The sequence below is a fragment of the Myotis nattereri genome, assembly GCF_964212035.1.
Source record: "Myotis nattereri genome assembly, chromosome: X".
NCBI lineage: Eukaryota > Metazoa > Chordata > Mammalia > Chiroptera > Vespertilionidae > Myotis > Myotis nattereri.
The window spans coordinates 13,389,055-13,396,428 of NC_138078.1; positions in this window are offsets into that span (position 1 = coordinate 13,389,055).

Below are 7,374 nucleotides of genomic sequence, written 5' to 3' on the forward strand. Positions count from 1 at the left end.
TCCCTTGTCTGCAGAGCCTACCCCTCTCCCATACTCCCATATGTACACACACATACACCCATGCATGCACACATTCTCTTTCTAGGTTATTAAGGGCCAGATAAAATAGGCTGAAAATTTAACCCAATTCCTGATTGGTTAGCCTTATTCTCCTTCTCCTCCTTGCCTCTGATCCCATTGTACCACACTGGCCAGGGCTGATCTTAGTTGTTTTTACATTTTTTGTTTAATTTATTGTATTTGAGCAACATGACTAGGTGACTGGTTATCTAAGCCACCTTTTTTATTAGCAGCTTTATTGAGATAAAATTAAATACCATAATGTTCGCCTGTTTAAAGTTTGCAATTCAATGTAAACTATTTTTCTTTTAATGACTATGCTTTAGTATAATTGAATCTTTATTTTTATTAATTTGTTTTATTGATTTTTTTTACAGAGAGGAAGGGAGAGAGAGAGAGAGTTAGAAACATCATGAAAGAAAAATATCAACTAGCTGCCTCCTGCAAATCCCCTACTGGGGATGGGCCCGCAACCAAGGTACATGCCCTTGACCAGAATCGAACCTGGGACCCTTCAGTCCACAGGCAGATGTTCTATCCACTGAGCCAAACTGGTCAGGGCTAATTGAACCTTTAAATGAATGTGTGATAAGACTGGAAAGAAAAATGTTTCTGTGATGTCACAGCTATCTCAAACTTTGAAGTAATTTTAAGCACTAGCATAGAGTGGAATAACAAATTTCTTTTTTTTTTTTAATCTGGAATTGTTTTTTAATATATTTTTATTGATTTCAGAGAGGAAGGGAAAGGGAGAGATAGAAACATCAATGATAAGAGAGAATCATTGGTTGGCTGCCTCCTACACGCACCCTACTCGGGATCGAGCCCAGAACCCAGGCATGTGCTCTGACCAGGAATCCAACTGTGACCTCCTGGTTCATAAGTCGACACTCAACTACTGAGCCATGCCAGCCGGGCAACAAATTTATTTTTAAGGTGAAGTATGTGATATACTTTGAGACAATAAGCCTTTTAATCAGTGCATTTGCAAGCTACTTTCCTGTTTAGGCCATACTAATTTGAATAATCCATGGTATATTTTATCAGACCATGGCAAGTTAATTGAATGAAAGGAAAGCCTGTATTTCAGAACCTAATGCTACAATAGATTATACTCAGGGTGGAGGTAGAAAAAAATGACTAAAGGAAGTTGCAATTTCTAGTTAGCAAGCAGGTAATATTGTGTGTATAATTTAATTTCCCATTAAAGAGAGATGAAAACATACTTTTACCTTAGTTTTATGTAGCTAAAGATTGACGGGTATTCAATAATTGTCCCTGCTTATTAACTGTTTCTCAAATTTTCCTACTGAAGTGTTCCTGACACTGTAGAGGAGGGAAAACCCACAATGGACTAAGAGAAGTATCCTGCAGTTGGCTCTCCATCCTACAAAATTGAAGTCTCACTTTATTTTATTATTTTTAAAAATATTTTATTGATTTCAGAGAGGAAGGGAGAGGGAGAGATAGAAACATCAATGATGAGAGAGAATAATTGATTGGCTGCCTCCTACACGACCCCCTCTAGGGATCAAGCCTACAACCCAGGCATGCGCCGTGACTGGGAATTGAACCGTGACCTCCTGGTTCATAGGTTGACACTCAACCACTGAACCACACTGGCCAGGTAGGTCTCATTTTTTTAAAAATATATTTTATTGATTTTTTTACAGAGAGCAAGGGAGGGTGATAGAGAGTTAGAAACATCGATGAGAGAGAAACATTGATCAGCTGCCTCCTGCACACCTCCTACAGGGGATGTGCCCACAACCAAGGTACATGCCCTTGACCGGAATCGAACCTGGGACCCTTCAGTCTGCAGGCCAACGCTCTATCCACTGAGCCAAGCCAGTTAGGGCTCATTTTTTTTTTAATTCATGTGAATTTTGCATGCCATTAATCAGGCTTTGTAAAGCCAGGTCTCCTCTTATAGAAAACTAAATGATAAAAGAATTAGACATTAATTATATTAAGACTAGAGGCCTGGTGCACAAATTCGTGCACAGGTGGGGGCCGGCTGGCCGGGGGAAGAGGCCACGGGAGGTTGGCTGTGGGAGTGCACTGACCACCAGGGGGCAGCTCTTGTGTTGAGCATCTGCCCCCTGTGGTCAGTGTGCATAATAGTGACTGGTCTACTGCTCATTTGGTCGTAACAGTCGCTTAGGCTTTTATATATATAGATTTTCTACATGTCTAAAATACATCGGTAAAAAGTAGTCTATAACATATGGCCAGTAGACTAATGGCAGTCTATGATAGTGTTTTTGTTTATTATTAAAATGAGAAAAATAAAGCTTATGTAGATTGTCTATAATTACAGAATTTTTTTAAAGTATGTGTGTTGTGCCCTAGCCGGCTTGGCTTAGTGGATAGAACATCAGCCTGTAGACTGAAGGGTCGTGGGTTCAATTCCGGTCAAGGGTATATGCCTGGGTTATGGGCTTGTTCCCTAGTTAGGGGGCGTGCAGGAGGCAGCTGATCCATGATCCTCTCTCATCATTGATGTTTCTATCTCTCTCTCTCTCCCTTCCTCTCTGAAATTAATAAAAATGTATTTTTTTTAAAGTATGTGTGTTGTTATAAAGTTGCCTGGTGCCCTTTATCAAAGAGCTATCCTCTATTTGCAGTACAGGAAGACTTAATTTCACTTAACACTTCCAAATTGCTCTCTAGAATGGCCCTCCGTAACTAACACTCCTTGGCAAGTCATGAGGGTTTCATGTTTCCCCACACCCTTAACTCCACCTAAGTTATCTGACTTCCATGTTCTGACAAATCTGTTGAATGCAAAATGGAAATTCTTTTTAATTTGCATTTCTCAGACTATTATTCAAGTTGCACATCCATAAACTTGTTTTGCCATTGGATTTTTTATTCTTCCAATTGCTTGTTGATATCCTTTGCCTGGTTTTCCAATGAGTGTTTTAAATTTTTCTTATTGATCCATGGGGATTTGTTGTATATCCTATATTGGGAGTTAACAAACAACAGCCTGCAGGCCAAATCCTGCTCACCACCTATTTTTGTAAATAAGGTTTTATTGGAACATAGTCACTTTCATTCATCTATGTATTGTCTGTGGCTGCTTTTGTGCTATAACACCAGAGTTGAGCAGTTGCAACAGAGATCATATGACCCACAAACCTAAAATATTTACTAATTGACTGGGTATAGAACAACCCATGTCCTAAATATCTATCTCACCCACTTAAGATGTTACAAGTAATTTTTCCCAATCCATCATCCATCTATAAACTTTCCTTTCTTGAATAAGGATATATTAGTTTGATGTAGTCAAATCCTTTAATTTCTAGATTCATTGTTTATAATAATGAAAGCATAATATGCTAATTAGACCGGACATTATACTGGACGAAGCTGGGGCCAGAGGGAATCCTGGGTGCCTGCCCCCTGGTGGTCAGTGTGCTCCCACAGGGGGAGCACCACTCAGCCAGAAGCCCTGAGCCAGGCTCACAGCTGGTGAGCACAGCAGCGGTGGCAGGACCCTCTCCCACCTCCGCAGCAGCGCTAAGGATGTCCAACTATGGGCCTAGACCCACTCCCCGTGGGGAGGGTGCATAAGCCTTCAGTCGGACATCCCCCAAGGGCTCCCGGACTGCAAGAGGGCACAAGCCAGGCTGAGGGGCCTCCCCACACACAAATTTTGTGCACCAGACCTCTAGTGTTACTATAAAAGCCCTACCCTATCTCAAAATCATAATAATAGTCTACAGTTTCTTCTGTTTGCTTTGGAGTTGTACTTCCACAATGAGATCTTTAATTTCTAGAATACAGGATGGGGCAAAAGTAGGTTTACGGTTGTTCATTTGGAAAATAATACAATAATTAATAAATATTAATACAATAATAAATTCTGTTTCACATACTCACAACCATAAATCTAATTTTGCCCCATCCTCTATATGGTGAGAGACAGGAAAATCCAGGTTTCTTTTTCTGTATAAAGTAAATGATCTTTAAAAGAAACCTAAGTATTTTCCTGTATAAGATTGATAAAAGTTTACATAAACTCACATTCTCTAGTTATTATGTACTTAAATGACAAATTTTCAGAATGCAGAATAGTAACATAAGTTTGCCCTGACATGTCAGTCTTCACTTCTGTTAGATCACGCCTCCTCTTGGTATACCTTCCTGGCTTCCAGGCCTTCAGGCTGGCTCTGGTTGTCCAGAGGATCTCACAGGTCTTGGCCCTTTTAAACATTTCGCCCCAATCAAAATGGACCTGAAATCATAATATTAAAGATGTTGGCTAAGGATTTTGTTCAAAATAACTTGTGTTCATAGGTGTTTTCATTGATAGTACTATAGGCATTTTAATATGGTCTGACCCAAACAGTCACTTAAGAGGAGGTACTATGATAAACCAATATAGGAGAGAATTCAGGATAGTATGGACTTTCAGGACTAAATCAGACAATACAAAGCTACCTACTCTGTACAGGATATCACATTTCAAAATAAGCTTTTTAACATGCTTATTTTAATTTGAATTTTTAGCTAAACTTTTTTTTTAATATATTTTATTGATTTTGGGAGAGGGATAGAGAGTTAGAAACATTGATGAGAGAGAAACATCGATCAGCCGCCTCCTGCATGCCTCCCACTGGGGATGTGCCAGCAACCAAGGTACATACATGCCCTTGACTGGAATCAAACCCGGGACCCCTTAGTCCACAGGCCGACGCTCTAGCCACTGAGCCAAACCGGTGAGGGCTAAACTTTTTTTAATGTGCCCTTTTGTAGATCTTTTTATCAACATCCTTCGCCCATTCTTCCCTGCAGTAATAATCATCTTCTTTTCAGCATCCAATACCCACAATTTTACAGAGTTTACGAACATACTTGATCATACCATAGCTTTTTTTATAGGTCCCTGACTTTCATATTTTATTCCTAGCATTCTTTTCTTCCATTTCAACCACTTTGTTTCCATCTTAAATAGCTTCTAATTTTATTTCTAGGTTTTTATCACCAGAAATCTATAGTTCAGGGCACTCCTTTTCTGTTATGGAAATACCTAGGAAAAAGAGGTTGGTAGTCACGAGTTTACTTGGGAAGTATATAATTGGAACAGAAGGAGATAGATAATGTAATTTTTGTCCTGTATAGAAAAACAATTCTTACTAGAAAAGAAATACATTTTTATTATAGAAAACATGTTAAATCAAAACAAAATTTAGGTAAACTGGGAGGGGGGAGAGAGACAAATGGATTGGTTGCTTCCCCCACACACTGTCACATGGATTGGTTGCCTCCCACACACACCAGGGGCGTGGATCAAACCTGCAACCCAGGTATGTACCCTTGACCTGGAATCGAACCTGCAACCCTTCTGTGCACAGGCTGATGCTCTAACCACTGAGAAACACCTGCCAGGACGGTAAGCTGCTTTTTAAACTCAACAATGTATTATAAGCATTTTTTAATGTTATTAATATACTAGTGTTATTTTAATGGCTATATAATATTGCAGTGTTAAATATGCCATAATTTAATCAACCTCTATGATTTCTAATCTCACAATATTGTGAACAAATCTATAAGAAATACCTTTATAACGAAAATTTTTGGATATTATGATTTTTTTAAAATATTCTAGAAACTTGAGATAATCTTAAGAGGAAAATTGCTGTCTTGAAATGTGAGCAAAGTTTTATATATACATATTGCCTCATTACACTGTTTTTTCTGGTAGTTAAAATGGCATCTCATTTTAATTTTCATTTCTTTGGTTAGAAAAAAGGTTGAACATTTTTAAATGTGTTAGCCATTGTCTTCTTTTTGTTAATCCCCATCCTTTGCCCATTTGTCATGGGAGTGATTATTGTCTTCTTACTGCTTTTTATCATTATGAACTCTACTGTTTGATTTGTTACATGTGAATATATTAAAACTTTATTTAAATATAATGCTTGCCCTAACCGGTTTGGCTCAGTGGATAGCGCGTCGGCCTGCGGACTGAAGGGTCCCGGGTTCGATTCCAGTCAAGGGCATGTACCTTGGTTGTGGGCACATCCCCAGTAGGGGGTGTGCAGGAGGCAGCTGATTGATGTTTCTCTCTCATTGATGTTTCTAACTCTCTATCCCTCTCCCTTCCTCTCTGTAAAAAATCAATAAAATAAATTTAAAAATAATAATAAAAATAAATGTAATGCTTATTTTTATGTTTTTATATATCATGGTCTGTCAATCTTTGCCTTATGTTTGCCTTTGGTGATATGATTTTAAAGTCTCAAGATTTTATGCCGTAACCAGTTTGGCTCAGTGGATAGAGCGTCGGCCTGCAGACTGAGGGGTCCCAGGTTCGATTCCGGTCAAGGGCATGTGCCTTGGTTGCGGGCACATCCCCAGTAGGAGGTGTGCAGGAGGCGGCTGATTGATGTTTCTCTCTCATCGATGTTTCTGACTCTCTATCCCTCTCCCTTCCTCTCTGTAAAAAATCAATAAAATATATATTTAAAGTCTCAAGATTTTATAAACATTCACAAACAACTTTATGATAATTTTATGATTTCATATTTTTCAAACATTCACATCTTTGATCTACATGAATTATATTTTGATGTTGGTACACAGCAGGGATATAACCTTGTGTTTTGTTATCTCCAAATAACTAAACAGGCTTTTTTTTTTAATCCTCACCCGATGATAGTTTTCCATTGATTTTTAGGGAGAATAGAAGAGAGAGGGAAAGACAGAGAGAAACATTGATGTGAGAGAAACACATCGATTGGTTGCTTCCTGCATGAACCCTGACCAGGACCCAGGCCAGGGAAGAGCCTGCAACCAAGGTATCTGCCCTTAACCAGAATTGAACCTGGGACCCTTTGGTCCACAGGCCAACACTCTATCCACTGAGCCAAACTGGCTAGGGCCAGGCATATTGCATACCATCCAGGAGAAGGCGTAAATTTACATCCTTTGGAGAGAATAGATATAATAAGTGAAATTTCTCTCATTTGAGAAATCATCCTTATTTATATAAGAGGCAACTATTATTTTACTTTTTCAATTCAGTAATACAATGAATTGAGACTATATCTCATGTATTTTAATTGAATAGAGTGCTTAAATTTTTTTAAGTATTTTTATTTTTATTGAAATAGTATTTCTCATTCCTAAACAATACAGAGTAGCATTCTGGAGATTATCCTTGATATATAGCATTATCTAAAGGTATTTTTTTTATCAACTTCTTAATAAAATATTTTTTGCTTCTCTAGATTTTCAAGCTTTAGTTCTCTCTGTGTATTGTCTAATATTAGTCTTTAAAGGTTAAAAAAAGTGTCT